The sequence below is a fragment of the Lissotriton vulgaris genome, chromosome 4_1, assembly GCF_964263255.1.
Source record: "Lissotriton vulgaris chromosome 4_1, aLisVul1.2, whole genome shotgun sequence".
Lineage (NCBI taxonomy): Eukaryota > Metazoa > Chordata > Amphibia > Caudata > Salamandridae > Lissotriton > Lissotriton vulgaris.
In genome coordinates, this window is record NC_141691.1 from 1726508924 (window position 1) to 1726522197 (window position 13274).

Below are 13274 nucleotides of genomic sequence, written 5' to 3' on the forward strand. Positions count from 1 at the left end.
CAATCCACCCCATAGTCCTGTCAAGGAGATGGCGTATTTCGTTCAATTACTAGTGCACAGACACCCACCTGAAAGTTTGTTTGGTAGTAAAAGTCAAAGTTGTTCCAAAAAGGGGCCCTCCAAAAATGTCTTGCTAGGGCCTCACAAATCCTTAAGATGACACTGCTTTGCTAGATGAACAGAAATATCTCCCCAGGACTAGTAATGGCTCATCTTGGAGAGTGTAAAACTTCGCAACCAAGGACTTTGACATAGAAGCATTATGAACTAGCTCACACAGCAATATGCTTACTCACAAGAGGAGATCCCATGTAAATTGGTGGCTTGAAAGTCAATCAATTGAAAATGCAACTGGAATACAACTACCATAGCCAGATCACTAATTGCAACTTAGGGAAGTTCTGAGTTTTCTAAAGCAAGACCTACAATGGAAAACTCGCTCTAAAAACTATAAATAAGACGCACAGAGCAAATGATTCCACTATGAACCAGAAAATTGGCAGGTACCACAAACAGGGTTGCGCGAGGAAGGAAACCTCCTAAGATTCCGAAAGAGCTTAAAAACGCTATTGTTTAGGAGAAGCCTGAGCATAGCATAACCGGAATGCTGCTCTTTGCTCTGACTTTGTTATGTTGTTGTCCTGTACCATCTTTTCCTGGCGCTTAGAGACCTGCAGGTGATTAGGCGCGGTATAAAATTAAAATAACAATAACAATAACAATAACAATAACAATAACATGAGAAATGGTGGAGGCTTGGCAAACCTCCACCATTGACCTTTTATAATGTAATTTTAGGTATTGTTTTATACACTGCTCTAATTAGACATTCACACATTTCATTAATGCTTATCTCTACGTATTATCAATTAAACTCATTAGAGATAAGAAATATGTAGCATGTTACATACTGTCAGACCAGGCTTCAATGCACAATAAGAATGTGTGAAAATAAAAAATTACGATTAAAATTACAATAGAGTACCTAACAGATGCACCTGCAGATGATAGAACATGCGTTCATAACAGTCCTGTTGTTCACTCACAAACATGAAAAGAGAAGATTACATCAGACTTACCCACAAATATGAAAGAATACCAAGTTTTAAGTACTAACCACTGAAACAGTACTCGCAGTGGTTCACTTGTTTTGCACCTTGTCAAAAAACTAAATTGCCCACATCCTGGAGGCATCTAAGGCAGAGTTTAGTTCTATTAGGGTAAATACCACCACATTTACATAGGAAACAGTGATGCTGGTGAACTACTCTGTATAGCATGAACTGTGATTGTAATTCAACTGACATTTAAAAATAGTATTCCACAGAAATGACCAATAGTCATACAGTGTACTTAGTCCAGACATTAAAACAATTTCCACTGAATTTGCAAGATCCTAGTAGTAATTATTTCATTAACACCAGTAGGTTAGGACGGAAATACAAATTTCCCCCTTTATCAGTGGCATCCGCCTATAGAGAATGAATTCAGTATTCTTTGACCCACTGTCATTCATACATTTATTAAATAATGTATCACTAGACATGTACACCTGACTGCACCATGTAGTAATGCGATCCAAAAAGATAAGCTTCAATTACGGTGTTTATTTGAACACCCAAAAACACAGGAGTAACACCCAAGTCCTAAAGAATGTGGAATGCCATTTAAACTGAAAGACAAACAACCATTGAGAAAGATAGAATGCTTAAAATACTGAATTCTAATGAACCATGAATAGTAAACACCTCCTTTTCTTTATACAAATAGAAAATAAAACAAAAAGAAAGCAAAACAAAATTACAATCAAACTAATACATGACAAAATCATTGCATTTTTTCAGCATCTTCACGTTCCTTGAAAGCTTAGTACTGATAACTTAAGAATTATGAATAGTATTCAAAGTTGAAAAAGAAAATGTATTAGATTCAATTGATAAAGAACACCTCAATCAACATCAGAAGAAAATGAAAGATTTACCATTACCACCCATCATGTGACTTGCACGTGACTCACTAGAAAATTCAGAACTAGACAATTCAACAATCTCAGAACAAACCTTTTTATTCATTCAAACCACCTTTGTAGAACTCCACCAAGATACATTGTTTAAAAGTGCTGATGTTTTACCCATTTACAACATTTTCAAAGGTTTTGAAAACTTAGAAGTACCTTTAGAAACATGCCAAGGCAGCTTAAATGTAACCCAATCACCAATTTGGGTTACAGCATGCACAGCATGACAAGACCATTATAGGTCCATTGTTCTCATTAAAAATTAAATTCACCTTAGCTTCATTGTAAACCTCCTTCAAGCCAACAATGGGATGTTTATTTTTCAATGGAATGGGATTCAAACCCTACCTGGGTCTTCTACCTTTAAGTAATAAGAAAAGAGTAAACTGGGAGGCACATTTACGAGTACAGTGGTATGAGCAAATCAATTTAGCAACATGATATTTGACGTCTATTATTGCGTTTATTGCCAATTGAATTCCTTGAACCAAAGTCTTATTAAACCTTTCCACAAGGCCATTAATTTTTGGCAAATATAATGCTAGCAAAATAATCTTGTAACTTAACCAAAGTAAACCGTACACCATTACGAGAAGTAATAGAATCAGGACATCCTTCTACTCTAAAGCATTCCTGAAGAAAAACAATCATGTCATGTGTGTTAGGTTTCACAATCCACTTGAACTCCCTCTATAATGAAAGGGAACCAAAGCATATAACTTTTCTTGTTCAGCTCCTTCATAAGGTCCCAACAAATCAATAGCCAATTCTCTCCGAGGTTCTTCTGGTAATGATCTTTTGACAAAATCAGTTTTCTGCAACTTCAAGACCGTATCAGAATTTTGATGCAAAGAACAATTCTTGATGAGCATAACATCAGCATCCATAAATGGCCACCAAAACAGTTCCCTTATCTTCTTGATAGTGCCCGATGGACCAATATGACCTAGATGTGCAATAGATATTAACTTCTTTCTATTATCTACAGAAGGATCAAAACATTCTCCCTTCATCACAGACTCATTCCCAATAGATCATTAATCTTTGACTTTCCAAAACACTTGCAATTCTTTGAATAAATTCTTCTTTGAAGGCCAAACATTAACAATATAATCTTTCAAAGAAGTCAGAATTTCATCCCTGACAGAAGCCACTAGCCAGTTATTTTCTGATAACATTTGTCCAACATGTCCAAAACAACATTGTTGACACTAGCTACTACACACTCAACAATATTGTCATTAGCATCTGAGTAATCACAATTTCCAGACTATCTAGATTAGCAGTCTGCTCTTACACTGTGTGCACTCGGTAGATATGCAATTTTAAAATTATACTCCTACTGTTTAGCCAGAAGCCTTATCAACTTAGAGGAAGCGTTACCAGCACCATTATTGGATAACAAAGGAATTAACGGTTTATGATCCATTCTCAAATGAAACAGCTTGCCCCAAAAATACATTTTAAAACGTTCCACTAATCACGCACAAGGCACCGGTTCATGTTCAATTGTTGAATATTTACACTCAGCCTCTCTCAATGGTCTAGATGCAAAATCAACAGTACATTACACATTACCTTTAATCTAACCTAATACTTCACGTAAACCTAATGAACTTGCATAAACAGTAACAACACTCAGTGCAGCATTCGAAAAAAGAGACAGTGGTTGTGAATCAACAATTTTTTGTTTTAACACGGTAAACACATTTGCATGTTCAAGAGACCATTGAAACTTAGCACTTTTTTAAAGTAATGACCCGAATGGCAAGGAAATATCAACTTTTTAGTACAATTCCGGAATAGTATTCACTTAAACCTAAGAATGATCGGACTTGGTCTTTGTTAACAGGGACACAGGAATGTCTTGAATGGCTTTCAACAAATCTTTCTTAGGTGAAATATCCTCCTTAGGAATAGAATGACCCAAATATTGTACTTTAGTGGCAAAGTCTTTACACGTATCTTGCCGAATTGTCATCCCTTTTTCATTTAAAATGGATACAAGTTATAATGTAGCTGGCAGTGATTGTCTTCTGAATCATTGTAAAACAGGATATCATCCTGGAATGCAACCACTCCATCTATTCTTCCAAACAAACATAACAAGAGTTTTAGAAACACAGATGCAGTGGATGCCAGTCCAAATGGTATAGATGTATATCTGAAGGGTCCTCAGGAGTAATAAAAGTAGTGATGTGATAAGACTCAAGTGTCAATTCAATCTGAAGATATTCCGCCTTAAGATCGATTGTTGTAAACATCTTTGCACCTTCCAACTTTGAAAATAAGTCCTGAATACACTGAAGAGGATGAATATCAACCAAAATCTGTTTAACTAAACGTAAATCCACACATATCCAAAGATCACCTTTTTAACCAAAACAATCAAAGACAACCATTCAGCCGCTTTGGCGGACTCAATCACACCTTCTTTGCACACATTTTTTAACACTGGGGATCATTTACTCCTCACAGACAATGGAATGGTCTTAGTTTATGTCTAACAGGTGATGCATTATTCTTAAATTGAATGGGATGAGAAAATCCCAACTGTTTCACCTGTACCTTCCGAAACAGATCCTTATGTTTCTTCAGTAACCGTTCTAAGCTATCACTGCCAAACCCACATTCATGTACAATTTGTACTGATTATGAAACAAACAGGATTCTTCACATTGGGATTAAGTGTAATACCAAACTTTCCTTGATGACGCCATCCCAAAGCATGTAAACCATGATTTGCTAGGTACACTTTTACAATAACAGATCTATTCTGCACTAGAATTTCTGCTATAAAATACCCAAGCATATTTATTTCCTTACCACCAAAATCATACACTATTACATCATTGGGTTCAAGATTTTGTTGCTCTAATGCTTGTAAAAATAATCGCCTGATAAAATAGTATATGGAGGAATAGAATCTGAAATAACTGACGTGTCTATTATCAATGGAAATTTCACTCGCTCGAGGAACAGAAGGTTGAATGTCAACAGTAGTGTTATTAGAAACTACAATTTGATCGCACATAAGATTTTTACCTTGCTTTACCCCCAACACTTTCCAAACATTCATCAATTTCCATCTTTTTATTTTCACACTCACTCTGAAGATTTTCCACTACACAGAGCACAGCATTGTCACAATCATCACTGTCAGGATCATTGTGTTTTTAAACTAAATTCTTTGATAAGCTAAAGACATTAACACACTACCAAAATGTCCAACTATTCCACACTTCCCTTTCCTTTAGCCGCACAAAACTTGAATTGTGAAGAATATGGGTCTTTGAACCATAGCGATTACAAACTAACTTCAAAGAATTACTAATTGGATTCACATTAGTTGATTGCTTAGTCTTGGTGAACTTTTCTTTTGCACTAAAGACTTTCAAACCATCATCACTGGACAATACTGAAACTTCACTAGCAACAGTATGAAACCTAATGGTGTTAAAGGATTTCATGGAACATTCTGCACACTTGGCAGAATTTATAGTCTCTTGCAATGTAGAAATTGTGTTGTCTTAAAAGCTGTTCCAGAGTTTTCTTTTTGGATCAACGCACAATCAGCTGATCCATGATTTACTTATCAACTGTCTCTCCAAATGCACAGAACTGCAAGAACTCGTAATGCTCACACAGATGAATCAACAGACAAAATTAGGAAGTTGATGTTTGGCTGAAGCAGGTATCAAGGAGGGTCCTAGACGTTGACAAAGCACAAAAAGTGTGACTACAGGTCGGGACCCCACATGGAACTCATGGGGCATTTTCCGGATATTGTCTGAGAAAGCGTCATTAGAGGAAATCCTCCTCTACCACATACCACACCTTAGCGCGTATGTCACATTTATGGTCTTCCAATAACACGTTTTTAGGCCATTCACTCTGCACTACACATAGGTCCTGAAGAAAGCCATACCACTAAGAGAGCATGGCGGAAACATGTTGACCGACTGGGATATTGGAGTTACCTGACATCTTAAATATCCGCCTCTCGTTTTTATCAACTGCCAAGGGCCCATTGATTAAAATAAACTTTTCCATCCAAGAGACCCTTAGAACAGCTTTTTTAACATTCACTCACTCCTTCTCACTACACTCTCACAGCACAATATCAGCTACGCTGTATCCAGGCGTTGTAGCACACCCAATGTGCACTCTGTGCCTTGGGTGGGGTCCAATGTTGAAGCATGTCACCAACTAGGTTGGGGAGTGAGGGCTTTACTATAAACCTAATATGTTTTCTTCCCAAAACAACCATACGCTAGTAGCACCCACTCCAGAGCTAGTTCTCTTTGATAAAACATATACACCAGGGGAAGTGGACTGGCTCCAGTACATTTCCTCCCTCTCCTTTTGATTCTTAATGTAATTTTTTGTAACACAACAACATGTAAAAATCTGTAAATGAACTGTACACAATAAACAGTTAGGAAAGTAAAAATGAAGCAAATTCTTTTACATTTTGAAGTGTGATGCAAAGAAAGATTTTAATAGGATCAAAACATATCAAAAACCCTCATAGACTTCCTGGTATTATCGTTGCGTTATATCTTTTTTCCGCCCCATCAGGAGTCATAGCATAGTCATTGGGTGATCGATTGACGTGCTGAATGCCTGCCTCACCGAGGCTACTTCTGGTATCTGTAGAAGTGTCCAGAGATCAAAAAACACAAAAGATAGACTAAAAAATAGTGTCTAATCAAAAAGTGAAAATTTAATGTAAATAGTTAGGCACTATTGTTAAAAAAGGGGTTTCTGATATGTAGGTAGTCGAGTTATTGAGCTACCATATCTTCTTTTATAAAAGGTGTGTCGACATGTTTCAGCTCGCTGGGCAGACAAGGGTCTAAGGAGCTTTCATCAGGACAAGTGACAAATAAACAGACTAACATAGAAAAGAATATAATTCGAAAGTTCTCACTCACACCATTTGTGTGTAGTTCAAAATAGCATTCGGAATTCCCATGCTGTGGAAAAAACCAACATCAACTGTTACATAGGTCAGTGTTATGACCGGATGAGACGGCAAACATATACGAATCTATGAGCATTATTGTGTGCTCCAAAATTCGAGGGAACCCCATCATTATGGGCTCAATATAAAGCGAGGAGGAAGTAGGAGAAACATTCAGGGTCTGAGAAAGGAAGATTTCAAAAACAATATTGCCAAAAACAGTCTCTTGTTATCTAGAGCACATATATACACTTGGCGTAGTATTCTTCTATTGTTAGAAAAGAAACGAAGGCAAAACACAGCTATACCCCATGCACATTGGTCTTTTACAGCTCGTCTATTTTATATTTACTGGGCTATGGTGGGTAATAGTGAGGTGTTCCGTTACATAGTTGCAGATTTTTTCAGAAGCGCGTGCAATGGATGGTACTAGTTTCTTAAAAATTTAATGGTTTTCGTGACCCATACAAAATCAAAAGTTACCTTTTTTGTGCAAGCTGCGCACTTCAACAGGGGACCCCAGAGTCGCTTCTGGTATTATACTGTTAGAAAAAGAGGGGACCGCTGGTTAAAACCATTACTCTCCTTACCCGTTTGGCTGGAAACTCGGGAACCACCATTCTTACCCATGCGGTCCGATTCTCGTCCCTTGTGCTGACTCTGCCCCTGGCTATGGGCGGAACTCTGTTTCCCCGTTCTAAGTATGGGGCGTGAACACAAAGAAGGGACAATTCTTTTGGAAATGACTACTTTAAAGATGGAAAGTACGTGAGTGTACTTGCTCGATCATTATAAATAATAACAGAAATGTAACGGAGTCTGTGTTATTATTAATGTGCCTTTGATTTCTCACACAGATAACAAGTCCACTGAGAATGTTCTATTCTTATCTCGTTTTGGCAGAGAAATACTGGAAGTGTCAATAGATAATTCATTACGAGCAAAACCTATTACAACAAAGGTTTTTTGGATCATAGTATGAATTATATACAGGTTCTTCTCGCGTTTCGACAGAGAAGTACTGGAAAAGTCAATAGATAGTTCACTACGAGCAAAGCATATTGCAACAAAGTTTTTTGTATCATAGTGTGATTTATATACAGGTTCAAGGCAAAGATCCACTAAAGAAAAAGTTAATGTTCGCACATTTAATCTACCGTATCTAACTTCAGGATAGATATCTTTTTTGGGTATTAGGACACAGATGGTTGTTACTCAGGAGTCAGTTGTTAACCACACATCTGGTCAAATCAGATCAATAGAATTGGTGCCATGGGACGTGGTCATTCATCCCCACTATGTCTGTCTTAAGCCGGTCCACCCATCTTTGTTCTTTCTCGAACAAAATTTGTTCTGCATTCTGATTTTTAAGTTCCAGCATTTCAAGGACTGTCCATCTCAGATCGTCACACGTATTACCCGCTTCTATGAAGTGTGTACATAGTTTTGTTGTGTTTTTCTTCAATCTCACATTACTCCGGTGTTCTCCTATGCGGAGTTTGATTTTGCGGCAGGTCATGCCAATATACTGTTTTTGGCATGGGCACGTGATTAAATAAATTACGTGCGTTGAATTACAATTCGTATGGCTTCTTTGGGTCCATGTCATGTTGTCATTTAATTGTAGGATCTTGGTGCTCGAGGTAAATTTACAGACCCCGCATGTGCCACAAGGGTAGTGCCCAGTAACTGGCCTCATGTGTGTATCTCTGATGGTTGCAAATCTGGGTTTTGGCCACTTTAGATGTCCTGAAGTTAGTATCTGCCAGTTCTTTCTTATGAGTCTCTGGACATCATAGGTTGCAGGGCAGAAGGTGGTAACGCAAGTGACAAGGTCCTTTATTGGTTCCCTGTTTGTATTTTGTAGAAGGCATTCTCGGGGCTGGTTTTTTGCACGTTTTCTGCACTTAGATATTATTGCTGGCGTGTAATCTCTTTTTTGTAACTTGTAACTTAATTCTTGTGCTTGTTGTGTGTAATCTTCCTTTTTACTACAGTTGCGTTTATGTCTCAAAAATTGACTGTAGGGAAGATTGTCTCGCAATGGGCGAGGATGGTAACTGTAGTAGGACAATAAGCAGTTCTTAGCAGTAGGTTTTGTGAAAGTCTTTGTTTCCAGTTTCCCATTTTCAGAGAAGATGGTCAAATCTAGGAAATCAATTTTCTGATTGTGTGCAGTGAAAGTGAATCTGAGCCATCGGTCTCTCCCGTTAAGCCATTCCATAAAGGAGATGAGATCAAGTTGTGTGTCCCAGATAAGTAAAACATCATTGATGTCACGTTTCCAGTATTTAATACTGGAAACGTATGGATTGGTATTATGGAGAACACTTTCTTCTTCCAGGCGGCTCACATACAGGCCCGCTACCGAAGGCGCAAATGCGCTGCCCATGGAGGTGCCATGGCATTGCAGAAAGAGTTGGCCATTGTATTCAAAATAGTTTTCTTGTAACGCCAGTCTACAGCATTCAAGTATGAAATGGCGGGGGGTCTTGTGCGTCCAATCTTGCATAAAAAGTAGATCCTCCAGCATCTTTAGAGTGTCTTCTTGTGGTAAACTAGTGTAGAGGGACTCTACATCTAGTCCCACTAATAACATTGTGTCTTGGTTAAATTCTACATCCGCAATCTGATTCAAGAGGTCTCTCGTGTCCTTTAAATAGGTGTTTTTTTTTTTAACCAATGGCTTTAGATATTCGTCGGCAAACTTTGAAAGGGGTTCCAATAGAGATCCAATTCCCGATACTATCGGGCGTCCTGGTGGAGGCGACTTGTTTTTGTGCGTTTTAGGCAATGAATAAAAAAATGGTACTCTTGGTCCTTTTGGTGTTAAGAAATCAGCCTCTTTTTTAGATATCCATCTGTTAGTCTCTGCCTCGTGTACCATAATGGCAATAGTGTTAGTTAGTCTCTCAGTGGGGTCAGTGTCCAATTTTTTGTAGAAAGTTTTGTTCGACAGTAAAGATAAACACTGTTTATTGGGTCACGAAAACCATTACATTTTTAAGAAACTAGTACCATCCATTGCACGCGCTTCTGAAAAAATCTGCAACTATGTAACGGAACACCTCACTATTACCCACCTTAGCCCAGTAAACATAAAATAGACGAGCTGTAAAAGACCAATGTGCATGGGGTATAGCTGTGTTTTGCCTTCGTTTCTTTTCTAACAATAGAAGAATACTACGCCAAGTGTATATATGTGCTCTAGATAACAAGAGGCTGTTTTTGGCAATATTGTTTTTGAAATATTCCTTTCTCAGACCCTGAATGTTTCTCCTACTTCCTCCTCGCTTTATATTGAGCCCATAATGATGGGGTTCCCTCGAATTTTGGAGCACACAATAATGCTCATAGATTCGTATATGTTTGCCGTCTCATCCGGTCCACAGCATGGGAATTCCGAATGCTATTTTGAACTACACACAAATGGTGTGAGTGAGAACTTTCGAATTATATTCTTTTCTATGTTTATCTGTTTATTTGTCACTTGTCCTGACGAAAGCTCCTTAGACCCTTGTGGGCCCAGCGAGCTGAAACATGTCGACACACCTTTTATAAAAGAAGATATGGTAGCTCAATAACTCGACTACCTACATATCAGAAACCCCTTTTTTAACAATAGTGCCTAACTATTTACATTAAATTTTCACTTTTTGATTAGACACTATTTTTTAGTCTTTCTTTTGTGTTTTTTTTTATCTCTGGACACTTCTACAGATACCAGAAGTAGCTTCGGGTGAGGCAGGCATTCAGCACGTCAATCGATCACCCAATGACTATGCCATGACTCCTGATGGGGCGGAAAAAAGATATACCGCAACGATAATACCAGGAAGTCTATGAGGGTTTTCGATAAAAAAAACTAATGGTTTTGTTGAAACTAGTGTCCATTCTCCGTTTCTGATTAATAGAAATTTGTTTAGGGGAAATGAATGGACTCTTAATCCTCTTCCCTCCCACTTTTTTGATATGAGTCAAAACAAATCAAGACACGACTTGGTGAGGCACAAATGATAAATATTCACAGAAATTCGATTTGCACACATTATCATTTGTGAGCAATATAGTTTTATTAGTAAAAATGTATGAGTGTATACATTTAGTGACCATTTCAATAGAAAATGTGCTGACTGTACATGACCATGCGCTACCACATGATGCTATAGTTACATTTAAAAATCGCCCAACTCATGTCCATTGAAGCTAGCTGGGGAGCGTAAGCTTGTTCTAAAAATTGTGTTGTGGTTCTAAAACAGTCTGGGAGGTTAGAGCCCCTTAAAAGGGGAATATACAGAGGGCACAAAGTAAAGAATGGTGGGAAGTGACAGATGGTAATCACACCTGTGGACCTTTCTTTACAGGTATTCATACTCATCCTTATGTACATGACTAGCTTATTTATTTCAGATTGTCAACAGATTCTTTATGATTTCCACATAATATTGGGCCCTCATGCAATAGTATGGATTCGAAACCAACTTACACAAGTCACATCTGAGTCAGCTTCTGGCTTGCAAGCTGAAGTCTGCAAAGTGACCTTCAGCAAATCAATTTAAAGTTCAGGAAGAAATATATAGTGTTTACCACAGCAGTGGTACCATGCATCAAAATTTGGTTGCACCCTTAGTTTCATCACTAGGTCAGACTCTGAATTCAAACCTGGGAACCTTAAGCAAGAGGTTCAGTTTCATAGGTTGTACAGGAAGTCTGTGAATGGTGGTTGTTCCTCTGTTCCCCAGAAGGGGGCCTTTTTGTATGAGCCACCAATCCTAATATTGTTAATGGTGACAGCTTCTCAAGTGCTGTAGGGGGAATATCAAACTCACTTCAAGGTCAAAGCTTCTAGCAATCATTAGCCCCTTTAACCGCCTCATATGTGCTGGTTATAGATAAGGGCAAGAAAAAGAAATAACACGATCTTCACTTTTTCTGCTCCTTTGGCTGCTGTCATGATCCCAAGTTCAAGGGTAGATGGGGCAGTGACCGGGTAACCAAAGCATGAGCCAGAGGTAGCAAGTTCCGAGGACTAGACGTAAGACAATCTCACAAATTAGCAGTTTTTTAGATCTTCAACATGTTCAAAGTTGTGATGTGGCATGCAGCCTTGATCCAGTTGAATATTAGAATGGAACAAGCTTAATTGCTTAGTTGAGCTGAGCCCTAATTTGTCTTTTGGAAAACGATCACACAGAAACCAAACAAAGATTTCTAAATTCTAAGAACTTTGCATCCATCCAGTTTTTCTCCCCTCAGGGAACCTACAGGTTCAGCAATCCTAGCTGGATACTGGTTGCAGCCAGGAACAATGTGATTTGGAAGTGCACGATCTATCAACAGGTGGTTTAATGCAAGTCTTTCTTCCCACCTATTGATACCCATAGTGCCATGCAAAATCAAGAGGGAGTAGTATAGATTTGGGGTATCTTATAGCTCTACATGGTTACAATTTTTCTATGAGCTATACGTAGTGCCATATTATGATGAGCCATTGGCACAGAACCTTTCCAAAAGTTTTCCTATCTTACTTGTTAATCAGGAATTGGAATTTCCAAGTCTGGAAATTGAAAGGGGTTTAGGGTATTTATGCTACAAGTCCAGGGTTCTTGGAACTCCTCCATGTTACAGGCATATGCCTTTGACTGATGACAGAGCACAACTTGTGCAATTCATATGCTTTACACCCCAAATAATAATTGTTTCTTATTTGGCTAAAATCTTGTCAAGCTTTCACTGAAATGAGGCTGTGTTTTACCCGTCTTTTTACGAAATCACCCTCATCACAGGTGAGAGATTATTTAGATTCATTCAATGAGATGGATGAACCTGTGAAAAGGGGGCTATGGCTCCCCCACCATCTTGAAAAGATGGTTTATTTTTGGTTCTCACTGAGCTAATCCACTCCATCCCCAACTTGGGTCTAGAAATGCTATTTTAATGGCTTATTTAGCTATTTTCAAGGAGTGCATATGATTGGCACAACTGACACAACTGAGGGGTATAACAGATACCTTGGTAGAGGAAGGTTTCACCAACCGATGCTTGTGGAGGACCAAAACGGGCTTCTCAAAGTATATTGTTCTCCATTATATCCATAATATAGTTGAGGTTTGGCTATTTGTGATTTTGCATCGCCTGTCTTAGATTCCATATTGATACTATGCTCTAAGAAAACTGGGATTCGCAATACATTTGACTCTACAGTGAATTTCTAACAGTCTAATTCTGTGTTTGCTATGTCCTGCAAAAGTAAGGACAGTGATGAGAGATGGGGCATGATTGTATTAACAT

At 38.2% G+C, this 13274-nt stretch overlaps 1 protein-coding gene across 1 annotated transcript in view; it reads right to left on the bottom strand.

The window, feature by feature from the left end:
- The window catches only part of INTS8 (integrator complex subunit 8), a 793677-nt gene that overhangs the window by 548041 nt on the left and 232362 nt on the right, over window positions 1-13274 (bottom strand). The gene's annotated exons all lie outside the window — the stretch shown is intronic.